Raw genomic sequence first — 22,297 nt, forward strand, 5'->3', positions numbered from 1 at the left:
TGAGATCTGAGGGTCAAAGCCAGCCTGGGCAAGAAAGTCTGTGAGACTCTTATCTCCAATTATCTATCCCCCAAAGTCAAAAGTGGAGTTGTAGCTCAAGTGGTAGAGTTCTAGCCTTGAGGAGGAAAAAGCTCAGGGACAGTGCCCAGGCACTGAGTTCAAATCCCAAGACTGATGCGCACATGTGTACACCCCCCCCCCAACATACACACACCCATTGTGTGTTGCAGGACATGCGCTTCTGCAGGACCTTCCTATGTCCCATGATGCCTTCCTCTTCACCTCAAATTGCTGCTAGCCTCACCATTATAAGGGGTTTGCAGAGCCTTCTGGAAATATTTCTTCAGGAGAGACATAGTTCTAGGAAGTGCCCAGCCGGAGGGCACAGTCACTTGTCTTGTGTTTTCTGTTGGTGTTGGGACAGTTTCCTTGGTGTGGACTTGGTCACACTGGCCTTTCCCCTCAGTTCTGGGCTAGGGGCCAGTTTCTGCCATTGAAGACCCAGCCAGGAGCTTTGAGGCCTAGGTTTACACCCATTCCCCACATCCCCAGAGCCTACCCAACCACCCCCAGGGGCAGAACAGGGCTGGTTGCTGGCCGGTGCGGGATCCTGGTGAGTTGGCTTTGGTGTGTTTCACTACCATTTTCACTTGGCCAGATTGTCAAGTTCATGGGCAAATGGCCAGTGGACCCCCTGCAGGAATTTCTCTCAGCCAATCTCAAAGGTGACTCTGATCCCTGCTCTGCACCCCTTTGGTTTTCCAACTCGAATCCCCATCACAGCCCCACAACACCCCCTGCCTCCCCTCTCCTCACCCCCAAGTGCCATCGTGACACTTCCTGTTTATGACTTGGACCTGGGAGCCCAGACCTGAGAGAGATGGAGTCTGAACTCCAACTTTTCCCAGGGCTTGTTGGCTCTTATCAAAGCCCACCTGACTCTCATGTTAAGGCCCCATGGCTTTGGGGGTGGTGGTGGTGGGTAGGCTTTGGGAAAGGGGGAAGCCTGCAGATTGGGGTCTTGGTGGGACACATAAATTTGGCCTTGTGAAGAAAACCAGCTGAGAGGACAAGGGTGAAGGTGATCGAGTTACAAAAGCAGTGGGGCTCCATGGATTCATGGGAGACCCTGGGCAAACCAAAGGCCCTATGGCCAGGGTACAGCCAGGGGTGGGCAGGGTAAGGGGGCAGCCTCCTTCAACTAGGACTCCACTTGGCCCATCTAACAGAAGCACCCGTTCCTCCTGTCTGCGTAAAGATCACCTGAAATAAACACAGCGAAATTATATAGAGAAAAAGTACTGATAGGAAACAGGTCGGTTAGTCTTAGAAAATCTTTGACAAGCCAGGCACTGGTGGCTCATGCCTGTAATCCTAACTCCTCAGGAGGCTGAAAGCTGCGAATGGTGGTTCCAGGACAGCTGGGGCAGGAAAGTCCATGAAACTTTTCTCTCCAATTAAGCACCAAAGACAGAAGTAGAGCTGTGGCTCAAGTGGTAGAGCATCAGCCTTGAGCGAGAAAGCTCAGGGACAGTGCCCAGGCCTTGAGTTGATGCCCCAGGACCAGCCAAAAAAAAAAAAAAAAAAAAGAAAAAAAAGAAAAAAAGAAAAGAACATGTTTTGCAAGCAATTATAGATAAAATTTGCATTTCCTTTATGATAGCATTTTTTTGAATTTTCTTAATTTTCTTCTGTGGTCACATGCTATTGTTAAATCTGACAAAAAAGTGACAGGAAAAAGAATAGAGAGGACGTTTTGAAAAACAATTGTTCTGTAATATTCTGTATTGTACATTCACCAGGAGCTGGGTTTTACAAAACAAAAAGTTCATAAGGGAAAGACTGAAAGGAAAGACAGAATTGTTACCAGTCAGTGTTTATCTCTCGAAATACAATTGATTTAATATATTCTAAAGGAACACATTACTCTGAAATTAGGAAAAGGGAACTGAAAAGGAATTTATGTATGTGTATGTGTATACATACATATGTATATATGCATATGCATATACATATACATATATATTCTTTTGTTGAGGAGGCTTGAACACAAGGTCTTATGCTCTCCCTTGGCTTTTTTTGCTCATTGCTGGCACTCTACCACCAAATCACTTTACCACCAGTCTCTTCCTGGTTAATTGCAGAAAAGATTCTCATGGATCTTTCTGCCCAGGCTGGCTTTGAACTATGTTTTTCAGATCTTTGCCTTCTGAGTAGCTAGGATTACTGGTATGAGCCACTGGTGCCTGGCTGAAAAGGAATGGATTTTTATTTCTACCTTTAGTCTCTCAGCAAGTATGCATTGAACATCTGCATACCAGGAAGAAGGCATTAATTAGTATCAGGGTCCTACAGATGAAGCAAATGGATGCCATGCTTGGCCTCCCAGAGCTGACAGCCCCGATGGAGTGACACACAGTCACCAGGTAGACCTGTGAGTATAACTTGCCATCTGCCAGGGACTGAGAGTCTATAAAGGCTCTGCCAGTCTGAAGGGGCTCTCTGAGGAGTCCATCTGGCAGAAGCCACATCTGAATTCAAATTGGGAGGATAAAAAGTTAGCTAGAGGGCTGGGAATATGGTCTAGTGGTAGAGTGTTTGCCTCGTATACATGAAGCCCTGGGTTCGATTCCTCAGCACCACATATATAGAAAAGGCCAGCAGTGGCACTGTGGCTCAAATGACAGAGTGCTAGCCTTAAGCAAGAAGAAGCCAGGGACAGTGCTCAGGCCCTGAGTTCAAGCCCCAGGACTGGCAAAAAGTTTAAACAAAAGTTAGCTAGAGAGCTGGGCACTGGTGGCTCAAGCCTATAACCCTTGCTATTCAGGGGGCTGAGATCTGAGGGTTGAGGTTCAAAGCCAGCCCAGATGGGAAAGTCCATGAGACTGTTATCTCCAATAAACCACTAGAAAATCAGAAGTGGCGCTATGGCTCAAAGTGATGAAGTGCTAGCCTTGAGTAAAAAAGCTCAGAGACAGTGCTCAGGCCTTGAATTCAAGTCCCATAAGGAAAAAAAAAGCGCCAAATGAGGACACGGACCTTGCAGCTATAGCTATAGGCCCAGGAAATGACCCAAATCTAGGGAGATTTAGCAAAAGGCAATCCTGGCTTCCACCACCATCCTGGCTTTTGGAGCACAAAAGGCCCAGGTGGCAGCAGCCCACAGGCTGGCTTTCCCACGGTCATCCCCAAGCACACTGTTTGGAAGAGCTGCGTTTTCCCAAGCTCCCACCCTTCAGTCGGAAGAGCACATAGAATTTTTTTTTTTTTGAGAACAGGATGTTCATGCACCAAGTGGCACAGCCTCATTATGTAGCTGTGACCTTTATCAACCTATTAAGTACCATCTCACACCTATCTCAAATGGACTCACAGAGCTGTTTTCTCCAACACCACCTGTAGCTAGCTGATCCTGGGTCCTAACAGTTGGCCTTTCCCCCTCATCCCTCCTGTGAGTGGCTGCCTATTACCCTCTGCCATGGCCAGGCTGACTTGTTTCCGGTGCAGCCCTCCAAACCACATCCGGCCAGGCAATCTGTCCATACGTAGTCTGAATGAATATAATACCTTGCATGTAGAAATGCAACTCTTTTCTCTGTCTAGAGAGCTGCTGTGGATTACCAAACCCTCAAGAATCCAAACTTGTTAATAAAAAGCCCAGCAAGATCTTTTGGACCTTATAAAAAGTAGCTCTTGGGCTGGGAATATGGTCTAGTGGTAGAGTGCTTGCCTCATATACATGAAGCCCTGGGTTCGATTCCCCAGTACCACATATATAAAAAAAAGCCAGAAGTGGCACTGTGGCTCAAGTGGCAGAGTGCTAGCCTTGAGCAAAAAGAAGGCAGGGACAGTGCTCAGGCCCTGAGTCCAAGGCCCAGGAATGGCAAAAAAACTAACCAAACAAACAAAAAAGTAGCTCGTCTGCCTGGGCTACAGGGTGAGTTTGAGACCAGACAATAGGTAACACAGAAGACCCTCCCTGTCTTAAAAGCAAAATTAGCAGGACTTGGGGATTGGGAGTTGTAGATCTGTGCAAGAGAACTTTCTGGTATGGTGGAGACAGACAATGCAAAACAAATAGCCAGGTGTTGGTGGCTCATGCTTGTAATTCTAGCTACTCAGGAGGCTGAGATCTGAGGATTGTGGCTTGAAGCCAGCCAGGGCAGGAAAGCCCACAAGACTCTTATCTCCAATTAACCACCAAAAAGCCCGAAGTGGAGCTGTGGTTCAAGTGGTAGAGCACTAGCCTTGGGCAATAAAGATCAGGGACAACATCCAGGCCCTGAGTTCAAGCCCCAGGACTGGCACCAAAAATAAAGATAAATAAAAATAAATAAACTGCTCTCTTTCTCCCTTCTCTCTGGCCATGGATTATCTCGACCACAGGCCAGCAGTTCGGTAATAAACTTTCTCTCCTGCCTGAATACTGAGTGGTGTTCTCCTTTACCGGCTACCTACTTTAAAAAACCCAACATATATGGTGCCGTGACTCGGATAGGGCTTAAGAGGCAGGACAGGCGGAGTTCCCCTCTATTTTTCTCCTTTTTCTGGGAGTATCCCCAGTCCTGACGGCCCTTTTTCCCTGAACCAAACTGCTGCGAGATGCCACGTGGCACTTTTCACTAATACCATTGCTGGCCTCCACATCCACATCCACACCACTTGTCTACCCTGGTGAGTGAAACTGCTGCTGCTCCGGTTCTCTGCCGCTCCGTCCACCACTTCTGCCACTTCTTCCCGGTAAGCTCGTTCATTCACCAGGCACCTCACTCCTGTGCTTTTTGGGTTTTTGCATCACAGTTACACCCGAGCCAGGACACTGCTAGCACGCCTCTTGACAGTGCAATGAGGCCTGCTCGAAATACTCAAACAGATACAGTTTTTGCCACTGAAATGGTAAATGGTCAGAAGTCATTTATATTCAGGCTCTCTTTCTCTCTTTTCCTCTCTTTCTCTTCCTTTTTCTCCCTCTCTCATCTGCCTGCTTACCTGCTTACTTTATAAAAACTCCAAGTCGTAACATTGAAGAGCCAGACTTTGAAGTCAGGCCCCACTTTACCACGCGAACCCCACTTTACTACGCAAACCTGAGATAAGCAGGCCCTGTGAGCAAACTCAGGACAAGCTTATTAGGGCCCAGCCGGTCAAGAACTCTAACCGCTGGGAATGCTTAACTCTAACTGCCCCCAGAATGCCTCAAGTCCTGTGCCTGGAGCCCTGAGCCAATCAGATTTGTACCCATGTCCTAATCTTGCTTGCTTGAACACCTGATTGCTGTAACTTTGTTTTTTGCCTTTATAAGCCCTGTGCAATCAATCGCAGTTCGGGGCTGCTTCCTAACCTCCCCTGTGTTGGTGGGTAGGACGAGGCCCGAGTTGCAGCTCGCCTAAATAAAGCCTTGCTTTTGCATTTCGGAATGTCTGAGTCTCGGTGGTCTTCTTGGTGGTCATTTCGCGACTTGGCATAACACCATCCTGATAACGTGCCTTGCTCACAAAGCTGCCTCTTTTCACAGACCTCCGATACTGAGGCTTGACTACCAATGTGCTTTGTCAGCAAAGATATCTAAAAGTTATTTTCTCTAGCATTGACCACGTGGTAGATATTGGGTTTAACAGGCATCAACTCAGGCGCCATTATGCCATGCCACGTGTTCTCTATTAGTGTGCTTGTGTCCTCCTGCCACCCCCCTCAACATGGCATCCCACTGGAGTTGATCAAAATATGGTTTCTCCATTTTATAATCTGAAAATTGTTGTTTGCTAGCAAAATTGTTTTTCTAACCGACCACGTGGTTCTAAAATATTGGGCAAAAAAAAAAAAATGTCATTTACTATTGGAATTCCAAAAGAGTCTACTGCTGAAATTCATTTTTGCATGTTGTAAAACCTATGTGCACAGTGTGTATGTCTGTGTAAATGTCATTTGTTAGTATGTCCATCTAGCTATATATCTGTGCTAAAACTCATCACATCTACTGAGTTTTGTCATTGCAGAATTCTGGCAAGTATTTGGTCAGTTCTTGACAAGGTACAGGTAAGCTCTAGTCCCCTTGGTCTCCTTGTTGTTTTAATTGGAAATCAAAAGGGCTTTTGTGGCAAAGACACCTTGGATTGCAGTTCGAAGCCAGCCCGGGCAGAAAATCTCTCTCAAACTCTATCTCCCAACTAACCAGCGAAGAGCCAGGCTGGAAGCATGGCTAAAGAGACTTATCTCTAACCAGCCAAATGCTGGAAGTGGAGCTGTGGCTCAAGTGGTAGAGTACTAGCCTCGAGCAGAAGTGCTCAGGGACAGTGCCCAGGCCCTGAGTTCAAACCCCGTGAATGCCAATGGGGGCAAGCCATCCCAGCAACAAGCACCTAGATCCCTGGGACTCAGCCAGTTCAGGGAACAAGGATCATGGAGAGGAGTAAGAGGAGAATGATGTCACATCCTTAATGGAGTCACTTTGTCTTGCCCTTTCAAAATTAATCAGCTGGGGATCAAGAGATAGTAGCTTGTCCATCTAATGTCCAAACCTGAGTATAAGAACTGTCCAAGTCATCCAATTTTTAATTTTGTGCCCTAAACCCTTCCTTTTGCCTTAATATTTTTTTTTGTCCAGCCCCTGCCTCATGAGACTTCTTCCAAGCTTCATTCAAGGACTGGCATCTACCACCAAGGGACCCTGCTGCTCGCCTTCTCCAGGAGGGGCCACATTTCTGCCTTTTACCCCTAATGCTGACGCCCCTTGCCAGCAGGAAGCAGCCAGAGAGAGTCTTCATCCTTTTCCATAACTATTAAAAGGCTGGAATGTAAGGTCCTCTCCCTGAGGGCTCCATGTAGATGCCCCGGCCTCATTAAGTCTCCACCCAGTTACCTGGGTAACCAGCAGACCTGGAGGCAGTTACCTCCCCTTTCCCTGAGGTCACATCCTAATCCACCTGGCCACACCCCTTGCCCCTGCCCTAGATATGAGGCTGGGCTGGGTGGGGGTCCCTCTCTCTCTCTCTGCCTTCTCTCCGGCCATGGATCATCTTGGCCACAGGCCAGCAGTTCGGTAATAAACTTTCTCTCCTGCCTGAAAAAAAAAAAAATAAACCAAGCAAGAAAACAAACAAGACAGAGACCCCAAACCTCAAAGTGGGCCTTGGGTGGGAGAAAGCTCACCTGTGAAAGCTCTGGTGGGAGGCTGGATAGTTTCTGTGGGTCTGTGTGTCAAGCCACTCACTGATGGGACCTGGAAGATGTTCAGAGGTGCCAGCGGGTCCCCATGGCTGCTGGAGGCCCAGAATCTTTGAGCATCCTGACTCTTGGCTAGCAACTGTAGAGTTTGGATGCTGTCTCTAAGTTTGGAAACACACATTCCCAATGTTCCTTGTAAGCACGTGGGAAGGAAATGTGGAAACAGATTCAGGGATGTTCATAGTTGGTCCTCCTCCCTCCAACCTGACTGGCATGGGGGGAGGCAAATTATGGTACAGAGTTCGGAGAGTCACTGTAACTCATGAGGGTGACGGTGAGACCCATGCTTTGTCCCAAATGTTTTCTTCTACAAAATGAGTTTTAGCATTTATTAAGCCCTTGTATATTGGTACTGAGCTTGCATTTATGGCCTATCTGTTCAGACAGACCTGGTGGACTGGCTGAACAAACGATCTTCTCTCTTGCCCTCTTCTATTTTGGAGGCTACAAAACGGGTTCCTGAGATTCCCCTAGACTCCCTTGCAACTGGTGGTGCACATGTGACCTGAATCTGACCAATTACATGGAAGTAGAAAAAGCTACAGGGGGAGAATTATTTAATGAATTAGTTAATTTATTAGTGATGGTAGAAATTGAACCCAGGGGCTCCTGTGTGCAAGACAGCTGCTTTACAGTTTAAGTACACTCCAGCTCTGGGGCAGGGCCCCCTTCCTCAATCTTTCCGTTATTTAAAAAAGTATAATTTTATTATTATTAAGGTATTCTACAGTGGGTTTACTATTTCACAATTCAGGTAATGCATACATTTCTCTTTAGGACAATGTCCTCCCTTCCTTCTCTTTACCCCAGATTTGATTTTTAAAAAATAGTTTATTGTTGCCAGGTGCCAGTGGCTCAGGCCTATAATTTTAGCTACTCAGGAGGCTGCAATCTGAGGATCATGGTTCAAAGCCAGCCCAGGAAGGAAAGTCTGTGAGACTCTTATCTCCAATGAACCACCAGAAAACTGGAAGCAGTGCCATGGCTCAAAGTGGTAAAGTACTAGCCTTGAGCTGAAGAGCTCAAGGACAGCACCCAGGACCTGAGTTCAAGTCCCATGACTGACAAAATAAAAGGAAAAAGAAAAAGAAGCAACACACACACACACACACATTGTTATTGTAGAGGTGATATGCAGAGGGGTTACAGTTATCTGAGTCAGGTAATGGGTAAAATTCTTATTGAACCATGTCTCCTCTTCTCTCACTCTCTCCCAGTTATTCCCAATAGCTATGTGCATATCATCGTATAAAATAATATTTTACAAAATGAACTCCAAGAAAAGAAAACGAGATTTGTTTTTAGTTGCTGTTGTAGTTTTTTTTGTTTTCTTTTCCTTTTGTTTTGTTTGTTAGTTTGTCTTTGGAAGGGTAAAGGAGGGGCACAGAAAAGGTGGAACAAAGGGTGAACAAATACAACAGTGCTACTCACTAGGCACTAAGTGGAAAATGAACAATATTTTTCTCTGGAATGCAGGCTTAGTGCCTGGAGGTACAGCAGCTATATTGTGATTGTAAGGACAAAAGCCACATGCTGAAATTGCTAGAGAAGGAAGAGAGAAGAAACACAGTCTTGGAGATATTGTGTTTAGAAAGCTATCCTTTATATTCTTCTCATTTCTTTGAACAATTCCTCAACTTGTTGACTCCACTGTTTCCTAGAGTTCTATAATTGGCCAAGTACTTAAGTGAACTACCCACATGAGCATCTCCTTAATGCTACAGGATAGAATTACCATCTTTTCCATAGGGGGAAACTGAGGCTCAGAAGGTTCACGTGATCAAAGTCAGATAACTAGTGAGTGGTAGGGCTAGGGACTAAGTGTAGGACTGGCTGATGCTAACCTCTCTTTATTCTGCTCCTCAGCAGAGAAACCATTGTGTCAGCCTAGTGGTGGAACCCAGGATTGGGGATACTGTTTGGCCTTAGGGTTAGTAACTGAGAGCATTTTGCTTCTTGTTGTCATGAACATTCCTGTCATGAACGTGAACATGCTCTCTGTCTTTTATTTTTTTTGTCTGTGCCGGTCATGGGGCTTGAACTCAGGGCCTGGGTTTTTTTTTTTCTTCTCATGGCTAGCGCTCTACCACTCGAGCCACAGCTTCACATCTGCCTTTTTTGAGTAGTTTATGGGAGGTAAGAGTCCCACAGACTTTCCTGTATGGGTAGGCTTTGAACCTTGGTTCTTAAATCTTAGCCTCCTGAGAACTAGGATCACATGTGGGAGCCACCAGTGCCTGGCTGCTCTCTGTCTTGAATTGTTGAAAGAGTAGATTCGTTGGGATCCAGAGACCCTGTACAGCGTCTTGACCCTAGTGAGCCCCAACCAGTTTCAAAAGAGGTATCCTCAAAATTTCATGCCTCTGCCCCTTCTAGTTTCAATAACTTTTCCATGTCCTTGGGGAGAGGATTTGCAGAAAGGATTTGATTAGGAATTAACAACCAATCATAATGTTGTGGGACTCGGCCAATAAAATATCACCTTCCCCAAACACCTAATTAAAATAAGGGCAACCAATCAGAGCACAGTACAGGGTATAAAAGCCTCTAGACTCAGAGCCACCTGGACAGAGAGAACAGACACACTGATAGAGAAGCAGGGGCCCTCAACCAGTACTTTCACCCTTCCCTTGTCCTGGATTTCATTATTTCTTTTTGACTGGCAGGCATTGTCTGTAGCAGAGTTGTACCACTAAGCAGGTGTTGCCTGCTACAGAGTTGCATCGCTAGTGCTCTCTGCCCCTGTAAACAGCAGAAGGGCTATTTGGGCTCTGCCCCAAACAGCAGAAGTTAATAACATTGTGTTCCTTCAAAAATCCTCTATGGCAATCCTAACCCCCAAGACTTGCTTATTTGGAGAGAGGATATATTTTTAAAGTAATTATTATTTTAAAGAGTTTTGATATATTTTATTGTTATTGTAGAGGTGATATATGAAGGGGTTACAGTTACGGAAGTCAGGTAACAGTACATTTCTTTTTGACCCCATGTTACTCCTTCCCGTGCTCTCTCCCAGTTTTTCCCTCTAATCCCCATGTACAAATTGTATAGTTCATTTTCTACATATTGTCTAGTGAGTACCACTGCTGCATTTGTTCATCTTTTGGCCCACCTTTTCTACGTTTCCCCTTGCACTCCCAAAGACAAGGTAAAGACAACAAAAACAGCAACTACAACAAAAAAGTCTCTTGTTTCCATTTCTTGGAGTTCCTAAAGTATCATTTCATATGATCATCTGCAGATAACTATTGAGCCTTTGTGATTCGCTCCTATGAATATCCTCCTTTGGTCTCACTGTGTGAATGTCTAGAGACTTGTATAATTTATCATGTACAAGTGTATTTTATTATTTATTTATTTTTGCCATCCAGTGTGTTATATGGAGGTTTCTCAAAAGACTAAACGTAGAGCTTTCCTATGACCCAGCAACCCCACTCCTGGACATTTAGTCAATAGATCACAAACACCACCACACTAAAGTGACCAGCACAACCATGTTCATTGCAGCATTGTTTACCATAGCAAAGATATGGAATCAACCCAGATACCCCTCAGTGGAGGACTGGATCAAGAAAATATGGTATATCTATATACAATGGAATCCAACTCTTCCATTGGAAAGAATGATATTGTACCGTTCATAAGGAAATAGAAAGACTTGGAAAAAATTGTATTAAGTGAAGTAAACCAGACCCAAACAAACATAGATTGCATGATTTCCCTCGCTTGTGGTAACTACAATGTGCCTATAAATCTACAAGTGAACACAATGGATGGTAAAAGAGAAAAATAATACAATGGTGATAGGATTTTTATTTTAGATAGCTTGTATCTTTTTTTTTTTTTTTTTTTGGCCAGTCCTGGGCCTTGGACTCAGGGCCTGAGCACTGTCCCTGGCTTCCTTTTGCTCAAGGCTAGCACTCTGCCACTTGAGCCACAGCGCCGCTTCTGGCCGTTTTCTGTATATGTGGTGCTGGGGAATCGAACCTAGGGCCTCATGTATCCGAGGCAGGCATTCTTGCCGCTAGGCTATATCCCCAGCCCAGCTTGTATCTTTTTAAAAACATGATTTTTGGCATATATTATTTGTACAAGGGCGGTTCCTTTGTGACATTTCCATATATGCCTACCAACGTATCTTGATCAACTTCAGTCTCTATCATTCTCCCTTACCCTCTCCAGCTTCTGCAACAATTTCAACAAGTTTCATTGTTTTATTTTCATACATGCAAATAAAAGACTTCACCATATTCATCCTCTTTGTTAAGCCCTCCTGCTTTCCTGCTGATACCAGAGCCTGGCTTACTTTTTTTATTTAAGTGTATATTAATTGTACCAGGGGATTTCACCATGGTGTTTGAGACATGCATATATTATATTTTAATCAGAATGACCTTCTCCCTTACTTTTGAGACAGGGTCTTTACAGATGTCACTGGGTTATAATGAGGTTCTTATCATGATCCCTAGTCCAGTAACACCAGCCATGACCTTATAGGAAGCAGGCATTTGGCTATGGGGAGGAGGATATAATGGGTCACAAGGAGAATACAGCCCCACCAGCCAAGGAGATGCCAGGAACACATCCTTCCCTCAAAGCCCTAAGAGGGAGCCAGGTGACCTGAGCCATAGAGCTACATTTCTATTATTTCAGCTGCCAGCTGAACTCACTGCCCAGGCACTGTCCCTGAGTTTTGTTTGTTTATATGTTTGTTTTTGCCAGTCCTGGGGCTTGAACTCAGGGCCTAGGCATGGTCCCTGAGCTTCTTTTTGCTCAAGGTTAGCACTCTACCACTGGAGCCACGGCACCACTTCTAGCTTTTTCTGTGTATGTGGTACTAAGGAATTGAACCCAGGGCTTCATGTATGCTAGGCAAGCACTCTACCACTAGGCCACATTCCCAGTCCTTTTTTTTTTTTTTTTTTTTTTGCTCAGGGATAGCACTCTACCACTTGAGCCACAGGTCCATTTCTGGCTTTTTTTTTTTTTATAGTTTAGTGGAGATAAGAGTCTCACAGACTTTCCTGCTTGGGCTGACTTCTAGCCTCGATCCTCAGATCTTAGCCTTGTGAGTAGCTAGGATTACAGGCATGAGCCACCAGCATTGGCAAAAGCTATTATTTTTAGCATTCAACTTTATGTAGAGTATAAAAGTGCCAACTTTCATAAGGCAAGCAGGGAGTCTAAACTTTATTGTTTCTGAGGATTTTGGAGCAGACTCTAAAATCCAAAGCAGTGCTTTTTGCACCAAGCAGAATATACCTGGATTCCCCAAGACCAAGAGTTTAAGGCCGGGCTGGGGATATGGCCTAGTGGCAAGAGTGCCTGCCTCGGATACACGAGGCCCTAGGTTCGATTCCCCAGCACCACGTATACAGAAAACGGCCAGAAGCGGCGCTGTGGCTCAAGAGGCAGAGTGCTAGCCTTGAGCGGGAAGAAGCCAGGGACAGTGCTCAGGCCCTGAGTCCAAGGCCCAGGACTGGCCAGAAGAAAAAAAAAGAGTTTAAGGCCATGAGGACAAAGAGTGACAGCAACATATTCACAGAACCTCATCTCCTTAGGGATGAGATCTCATTGCTGGTTTCTGGATGGACCTTTGCTTTCCAACATGGCTGTCAGCTTCAACACAGCTGCCAACTTGCCAGGCAAGTGCTCTTTCACTGAGTTAAATTCCCAACCCCTGTCCTCAGATTTTAGAGGGTAGATAGCTGATTCAGGCTAGGAGCAAAGGTCCAGTCAGCCTGTATACATAAACACAGAGACACAGACTCTTGTGTACAGATAGAGGTAGAGATTAGGTTGAGGGTCTTCAATGAAACACAGCCAGCCAAGGTCAGGAAGTTGATTGTCCTGGCTGTCTGGGTTCCATTATAGGTTGGAGGTTTGTACAAGCCATAGTCAGGGCCTTTCCACAGGGGGCCCATTTTAAATCTGAGAGGTCTAACAGGAATGTTTATTGTTGGGTAGGTAAGTGTAAGGGATGGAGCCATGGGTGGGAGGAAGAAGGTCCCATGGGTAGGGCCAGGATATGAGTACTTTTCCCCACTTTGAGGTTGTCTTTTTGGCTCTCAGGAAGCCTAGAGACACCCCAGGGTGGGTGACCAAGACCACTCTGCTGGCCACCCAACTCCGGCTATAGTAGCTTCCCTTCCACATAGTGCCTTTGCACTGTTTAATCCCTCTGTCCGACAATACTCTTTCTGTAGATATACTCATGACCTGCTTGCCCACCTCCTTATCATTTCTTCTCAAAGAGGCCTTCTATAGCCACCTTTTTCTTTTCAGTTATACCCCAGCTCTCCACTCCATTCCTCTTTCTTGCATATCTCCCCACTGTAGCGGGTACTGTTGTCTGCAATATGACATAGCTAATGGGTGTTTGTCCCATGTCTAGCTCTCCTTATTCAAATAGAAGCTCTAAGCAAGCAGGGACTTTTCATCTGTTCCATTCACTGTGATATCCACCCTCCCCGCCCCCATGCTGAAAACAGTACTTGGCACATACAAGCGCTTCTTAAGTACTCGTTGAATGAATGAGTGCACTCACCCTGCTTCTTCTGAGCCATTCCTCTTCATTGTGTCCCTTTCTACAAGTTCAGATCTACCTCATCCTGGGCAAGTATTACCCTGCCTTTCCTTTCTTCCTCCCTGACAGCTTCCTTTTTAAAAATTTCATTCTATATTTTTAAACTCAGGGCTTCTATATTTGTAAGGCAATTTACTCATTGAACCACACCCCCAGCCCTTTTGCTTTAATTTTTTTTTTAGATAGAATTTCTCACATTTGTCTGGCTGACCTCAAACCTCAGTTCTCCTAGTGCCTCCTTCTGAGCAGCTGGGATTAGAGGCATGCACCATCACACCCAGTTTCTGACAGATGGCTTGTCAAAGACCTGTCTATTTCCTGACCCCACATAATGTGACTCCTTAGGTACATTGAGTTCCTGACTTTGCTGTTTGCAAACCTCTGACAGTCCTTCTTTCCTTAACCTGTCTCTTTGGCTTTGGCCTAGAACTCAGCTCTGTGACCCCTTGGACCCCTTCTTCATGTCCCTTTGTGCCTTCTCCCCATTTTCCCTCTGGACTTGCCCATGGCTTAGCCCCACTATTGGCCTGAAGTGGTCTTCTACCTCCTATTTCTGTCTCCTGGCACTCTCTCCCTTTAGAGGTTTCTGCCTCCGATATCCCTAATCCAAAATCAATAAAGAAAAGCTCAACAGCCGAGCGCATGGCTTAACGAAGGAGAAAAGCAATAAAAAAAGGAGAAAAAGAATAAAGAGGAGTCCACTCACTAGCTTCTGTCCAGTGCAGTTTTTCCCCTCCCATCCCTACCTCTGTGCATGGTCTACCATCCCCCAGTCACTCAGGCTGGAAGGCAGTATCCTCCCCGATGTTGTGGTCCTTCTGGTTTGTCTCACCTGAGGTTCTTCCATTTCCTTTCCCTGTCTAGTTTCACAGCACTGCCCTGCTTCAGGCCTGCTTCATCCTTCCCCTAGGAAGCTGGAGAAACTGAGGGGTGGACAGGACCCCCTGTAGCCAGTGCCAGTGTTTTGAAACCAAATTGGAGCCAATTACCCTGTATTAGTGAAGGTCTAGCCAAGAAAAGAGAAACTACTTGAGCTATTTAAGCAGGGAGTTTAATCCTGGGAACTGGCTTCTCAGGTACTGCAGTTACTGGAAAGCCAAATGGGAGACATTAAGGCAAACCCAGAGGTGAGCAGTAGCAGCTACATCCCTAGGGCTGGAAAGATGGACAGGAAAATGGAATGTGATGGAACATGGGAGCTAATGCCAACTAATAGGGTTGGAATACACAGAGGATGCTGGAGAAGCAACTGAGGATAGAGATGCTATTCAAGCAAAGAGAGTGGGGAGAATGGGGAGCCATTGGTCTCCCACCAATGGCCGCCATTGGCTGAGCCTTGATAGCAATCATTTACAAAGGAGGTGGGAAAATGTTGCTCCGTGTTATAGCAAGCAGGGCAAGAGATGGGCCAGGTATGGATAAGAGGCAGACAAATAATCAAGCCACACTTCCTGGTAAAGAAATCTGAGTCAGGCACTGGTAGCTCACACCTGTAATCCTAGCTACTTAGGAGGCTGAGATCTGAGGATTGTGGTTCAAAGCCAGCCTGCGTAGGGAAGTCTGTGAGATTCATCTCCAATTAACTCCTCCCCCAAGAAAAGCCAGAAGTAGAGGTCTGGCTCAGGTGGTAAAGTGCTGTCCTTGAGCAAAGAAGCTACAGAACAGTGCCCAGGCCTTGAGTTCAAGCCCCAGGATAGGCACAAACAAAAGAAAAAAAAAGAAAGAAGAAAGAAAGAAAAAAAAGAAATTATCTATAGTCTCTTCTATGTATCCAATTAATTAGTCCTATCTGTGCTATTAGGCTAACCCACCCTTGCCTCTGTCTACTCATTCTGTTTTTTTTTTTTTTTTTGGCCAGTCCTGGGGCTTGGACTCAGGGCCTGAGCACTGTCCCTGGCTTCTTCTTGCTCAAGGCTAGCACTCTGCCACTTGAGCCATAGCGCCACTTCTGGCCATTTTCTGTATATGTGGTGCTGGGGAATTGAACCCAGGGCCTCATGTATTCGAGGCAAGCACTCTTGCCACTAGGCCATATCCCCAGCCCTGCCTACTCATTCTGAATGCGACTGATGCTGGCCTGTGCTCACCTCTGTGCCCATTGCCATCAGTGTCCTGTACCCAGAAGGCTTTTCCTTTTGGCCATTCTTGTGCAATCTCACTCAGGCCTTAATGCCCAAGTAAAAAGCGACTATCCTTACAGACCCTCTCTGATGATCACTTCCCCTGCTGAATACACACGAACATCCGCTCTTCTTTCTTTCCCCCTCTTCCAGCACCTCCTGTGTCTATGCCTCGCCCGGTTTCTCCTTGTATCACAGTTATTAATGGGCTTGTCTCAAGCTCCCCCATTAGACTGCAGGCTTCCTAAAAGGCTTGTTGAAATGAAGCCTCGGCAGTGCCCTGCACCTGGGAAGGGCTCACTGCATTTGAGTTTAATGAATGAACAAGTAAGTCGCAAGCAACACATCAGCAGGTTGCAAGGGCCAGTCAATGTAGATGAATTAATTTTAACTTTGGCAATCCATGCCTTGGGAGGAGGGGTGTGTGTATGTGTGTGTGTGTGTGCGTGCACGTGCGCACATGTGCACACAACAAGGCCTGGGGAGAAATGAGATGGGGGTGTCATTCAGGGAGGGAGCAGATGTCCAAATTGTGCCTTGTTATTACTTTGGCTTATTGTTCCACGTTTTTTTTTTTTTCCCCTGTTAGAGAGAAAAGAATCCGCCCATGTTTTCATGTTGTTCTCATTGAAATACACCCACGGGCTCTGAAAACAGAACCCACTGGTGAAGTGTAAAGAGAGGGCGGCCCCGTTTTTTTGTTGTTTTTTTTTTCTTTTTTCCCTTCAGTAGGGTTTAGTGTGGCAGCTTGTGGGCTGGGGCTCCCTGGGGCTCCTGAGCAGGAAGCTGAGGGCGGCTGCCTGAGTGACAGAGCTGGAACCTGGCCGTGAGCACCTCCTTAGGGAAATGCTCTAGATTGGGTGCTGGAGCATTTACAATGTGTCTCTGCATTCAAATTGGTAGGGAGCATTTGAAAAATGCTTTACCTGCTCTTGGATGAGAGGCCTTCAGGGAGCTGCAGAGGGAAGGTAGAGATGTAGATGTGGAACTAGCTATAAAGCAGAGCTGGCTTGGGTGTGGGGCTGTTCATTCATTCATTCACCCATCCATTTAGTAATGCACAGATTTGATAAATGTGACTAGCGTTTCCACCAGAATGCTGAGATTTTGGAGCTAGTCTAAACCCTGTACCCTGGGACATGAATGCTCATGAAAGTTTAGTCACAAAGTAAGATGTCAGCATTGGTGCAAGTCAGTCTCGTGGTCCCTGGTTTTGAAGGGGCTGCTCACGGAGCCTACACCAGCTCCTGCCTGACACACTGTGCATAAGGTTGGGGGTCTTCCAGAGGGGTAAATGAATGTACCAAACCAGTGCCTGGCACCCCACCTCAAGTGTGTGTGTGTGTGTTTGTGTGTGTGTGTGTGTGTGTCCGTCCTGGAGCTTGAACTCAGGGCCAGAGCACTGCCCCTGAGCTTTTACACTCAAGGCTAGCACTCAACTACTTGAGCCATAGCTCCACTTCTCATGGATATTTCTGCCCAGGCTGACTTTGAACCATGATTCTCAGATCTCAGCCTCCTAAGTAGCTAGGATTATAGGCGTGGGTTGCCAGCCCCCCTGAGCTTTTGTGCTCAACCTCAGTGCTCCATCACTAGAGCCACAGTGCCACTGCCAGCTTTTTTGGTAATTTATTGGAGGTATCTGTCTCCAGGACTTTCCTGCTTGGGCTTACTTTGAACTGTAATCCTCAGATCTCAGGGTCCTGAGTAGCTAGGAGAGTAGGAGTGAGTCACTGGCACCTGGGACTGTTTTTTGTTGTTGGTGTGTGGGTGTGGGTGTGTGTGCGTGCCTGCGCGTTTGTAGCAGGGCTTGAACTCAGAGCCTGGATACTATCCCTTAGCTCCACTTCCAGCCCCTCCCTTTTTGTGGTGGTTAATTGGAGATCAAAATTTTTCCTGCCCAACCTAGCTTTAAACTGTGATTCTCAGATCTCAGCCCCCTGAGTAGCTAGGATTACAGCTAATGGCACCTAGACTATTTCACCTCCTTTGCTACTCGGCTCTTTGACTGGAGCAACTTCACAGACTGCATTCCCTATGCTGTGTTTATAAAGCCGTGTCAGCTTGGGGTGTGGATAGGAGTGACCTGTGCTGTCTAAACAAACCGCAAGCTTCTGGCAGGCTGCCTGCCAGGGTGTGCGTGACATATTCTGGCTGGTGAGGCCTGAGTTAGAACTTTTTTTTTTTTTGCCAGTCCTGGGGCTTGGACTCAGGGCCTGAGCACTGTCCCTGGCCTCTTTTTGCTCAGGGCTAGCATTCTACCTCTTGAACCACAGTATCACTTCCGGCTTTTTTTGTGTATGTGGTGCTGAGGAATCGAACCCAGGGCTTCATGCGTGCTAGGCAAGCACTCTACTGCGAAGTCACATTCCCAGCCCTGAGTTAGAACTCCTTTAGTGCTCAAAAGTGAGCAGGGCTGGCTACAATCCCCAGCACAAAAGTGTGTGAATCTCCAGGACACGACTGTCAGCTCCTTGAACCTCCCCCTTGTTCTGTTTTTTATTTATTTTTATTGTTTTGGTCACCAAAGGACAAAGAGGAGGCTCGTGGCAAAATGAATCCAAACAGATTTCACCTAGGAGAAACTACGAACAGGCACATTTGAGTAAAAATGAAGGTCGTGCTGTTTCTGCCTCTAAATAATGCAACTTGGATTTGTCATCCTAGATGCGTATTTGAAAAATCAGGCTTAAGCCTGTCATTTTAAACAGCTTTTCAAGTGACACAGAAATTATACTATTTTTAGGTCAAACACCTTGCAGAAGTTGACATTTTAAGGTTCGCTAACGTGTGAAAACATCCAAAGGGAAACGTGTGATTTCTCTCTCTCCCCCCTCTCTCTTTTCAGAAACAATAAGCGGGACGGAAGGCCTTGGTCTATTTGTGTGTTCCCACTCCTCTCATATTTGCATGGACAGTGTTTATTGGTGGAACTCATCCAGCGTGCCCTCAACATGGCAGATGTCACCCGAAGGCAGCCCTTTGGACATGCAGTCCTCACAAATAAGCACAGGTCATCAGACCAGTACCGCCTTTGTTCCCTGACGACTGTGTCTTCTCCTTCCATGCAGAGCGTGCTATATATAAAGCCAGAACCATTCAGAGCCACACGTGGACTATATAAAGCGCTGCTGAGAGATGAAAGATGTGTTTAACCCTTTCCTTTCAGGCATCTGTTCCAGAACATGCAAAGTACTCTTCTGGGCCACGGTGGGGTGGGGATGGCCAGTAGGGGTAGGAAGTGGGAGAGAAAGGGGTTATGTGGTTGCTGGGAGATGGGCCTCTCCTATCAACCTTTCCATCCTGCTAAGAGTCTCCCAAGGACAGGGGAGACAAAAGAGGAGAAAAGCATGGCAGCAATAAGCAGAGACTCAGGAAGAGAGAGAGAGAAAGAGAGAGAGAGAGAGAGAGAGAGAGAGAGAGAGAGAGAGAGAGAGAGAGAGATTGGAGGCTCAGTGCTCTACATTCCTGGCAGGAGTCAATTGTGTTTGATTTTAAGTCATTGGCATTGCTTTTACATTAAAATAGGCACTGGGCCCTCTGACTTGATGTAGATGGGGGGAGGGACATCAAACAACTAACAGGAACCACCAGGAAAAGGTCCAATTTGTTGTGATGCTACTTTGGGCTCTAACTTGATTTTTCCAGGAGGCTGTCAGGGCTCTTTGGTGACAATGTTTAAGTACTTCTGTCCTAAGTGACATGCTAAGTAAGATAGTAGACAAGGGGATTTTAGTATAAGAGACACAGCTGGGCTTCTAGGCCTGGCTCTGCACCACACTGTGTGTTTTGAAGTGAGTTACTTCAGGTTTCTCAGCCTCAGTTTCTTGGCTCTGTAAATGGGGCTGATACTAGCTCCTTCCCTCTAAGGGTCTTTGGTCAGATAGTATGAGAACAGCAAGCCCCAGCAGAGGCTCTCTGACAGCTGGTGTTTCTTTTGGGTCCATTGTAAGGAATGAGAAAATGAGGTCACGTGGTTCACACCTGTCTTCTCTCAGCCAACCATGTGCTATGCTGAGGATGAAATAGGAGTTGGCCACATTGAGTTGGAGGATGCTAGGCCTGGGGCTGTTTCCTTTCCAGAAGGGCAGACAGAGACAGTGGCACGGGCCACTCTCCCCGTGTTCTTTCTAAGTGCCTGTCCTTGGAACCCCACATAGAATCCCCTCACTAAGCTGCCCTCGTGGGGAATGACTCAGTCAGAGCCCAGCCCCAAGGGATGGGGCATTGTCACTGCCATGTCTTGTAAGTAACTTCAATCTGTGTCAACACAGGCTGTGGTGCCTGAAAGCAAGGGGGAGGGGCACCCAGAGATGCAGTGCAGACAATAAAGTCACAATGTGCCTGGGAAACTACATTGACAAAGTGGCAGGCCTAGCATGTGGCCTTCCTACCCGCTCCTGCCCACATGCTATGGCTACCCAGCCCTTCCCACTTCTTCTGCCTGGCCATGTCTGAGACCAGGAAGGTACTTCTGCAACTAGTTTTCCTGAATCATGTGACCCATGCCAGGTGAGAACTGGGGTCTCCTACCCATGGCCATGAGGGAGGCCTTTCTTTTTTTCTTATCCTGGATTTAGAACCCAGAGGCTCACACATGCTATCACTCTCTGTGTCCTCAGTCCTGCCTTTTCCTCCCGCACTGGCATATGAAGGTTCTGGAAACTGGAAAAAGAAGCATGTGGTTTGAGAGGAGAATAGTAATGCCGTGGGCATACATGCCGAACATTTTCCATTGTTTACGTCAGATCATCAAGTCAGCTATCCTGTGGGGAGGTATTATTAGTCTCTTTTTATGGAGAAGAACTACAGGCTCAAAGAGGTCATGACCCTTGCTTGAGAATACACATCTAAATTTGGAGCTTGATTGTTAGGGTGCCATGTCTGGGTTACTTATTTAGTGATAAGCTGTCTCTGTTTTGAAGGAAAGCATCAAGGTCAAGGTTCTGGCTTTGCTTCTGATGAACTACAATGGCCTTTGGCAACTTAGTACCCTGTGGGAAACCTTAATCTTTGTGAAAGGGCCCCTATTTTATTCCTTGTGGAACCACAGGCTGTTAATCATGATATCTCTTCCTCTCATAGCCACAAGAATGGAGCATGTGTTTTTCACTTGGCCAATAAGAGTGTTCTATTCTCCTGTGATTGGTTAAAGGAGAAGCATGTGATTTTTAGCCTAGCCAATCCAAGTCGTCCTCAGGATATCCACTGCAGCCAATGGAGAAGAAGTCTCTTTAGCAGGGATTGCTAAGCTGAAAGGCTGTCAAGTGAGTCAAGCTCTACCAAGACAGAATTCCGGGTTCACTTAAACCCCTGGATCCAGCTATATTTCAAGTTAATTATTCTGTCTGGACTCCCCAGTGAATCCCGAGTCAATAAATTCCTTCATTTTTTCCTTGTTTGTCACAGATAATTTCACTTGGGTTTGTGTTGTTGGCAATGTAATGAGAAAATTTGTGAGCTGCTCTTAGCATTTTGGAAATGGCATATTCTATAGGGTGACAAAATATAGTGGGTGCCCATGGTGATGGGTGACCCATGCTGAAGCTATGAAAGATAAGTCTTACAACCCTAATTTCCTGCATCACTGTGCCTGAGATATCCTCTGCCTTCAGGGCCATGCTTGGCCTGCAAATGGTGCAAGAGGGGTAGGGTAGGTGGCATAGAGAATCACTGGCTTAGGAGTGACCCTCTTCCAACGAGGGCTAGAGCTGTGTGGGATATGTACCTCAGTTCCCTTGCTCCTTGAGGGACAATGTAATGGATGCCTTCACCAAGTCCCTTAGAGGGTCCCCCGAAAGATCCAGCCAGTCACCCGCAGGGGAAACCTGCTCAGTAAATAAAAGCATCTTCCATTGCTTTACTTCCTACCCTGTCTCCTTCCTCATTCTCACTGTGATTTCTGGAGTTGCTCTACAAATAAATAACCTGTACCCAAATCCTCGGTCTAGGGCTGATGTTGGGTACTAGTATCTGGAATTTTAGGGCAGATATACTGACTCACACTTGTAATCTCAGCTATGCTGGAGGCACAGATTGAGATCAAACTTTGAGACCAGCTCTGCCTCTCCCCCTTGCCTCCCTAAAAGTTACCAAAACTCTATCTCAATCAACAAATCAGGCATGAGCACTCACGAGTTTGATCTTAAACACATGTGAGGCATTACAATTGCAGTCCATGGCTGGCTAGGGCAAAAACAAGATCTTTTCCAAAAAAAAAAAATGATTAAAGCAAAGAGGGCTAGGAGTGTGCCTTATAAGTGGTAGAGCACTTGCCTAGCAACCATAAAGTCTTGAGTTCAAACACTAGTATCACCAAAAAGAAAAGTTAATAAATGAATAAAACTATAGATTTTTTTTTTTTTGC

This window comes from Perognathus longimembris, chromosome 28 (assembly GCF_023159225.1).
Source record: "Perognathus longimembris pacificus isolate PPM17 chromosome 28, ASM2315922v1, whole genome shotgun sequence".
In the NCBI taxonomy this organism is placed as follows: domain Eukaryota; kingdom Metazoa; phylum Chordata; class Mammalia; order Rodentia; family Heteromyidae; genus Perognathus; species Perognathus longimembris.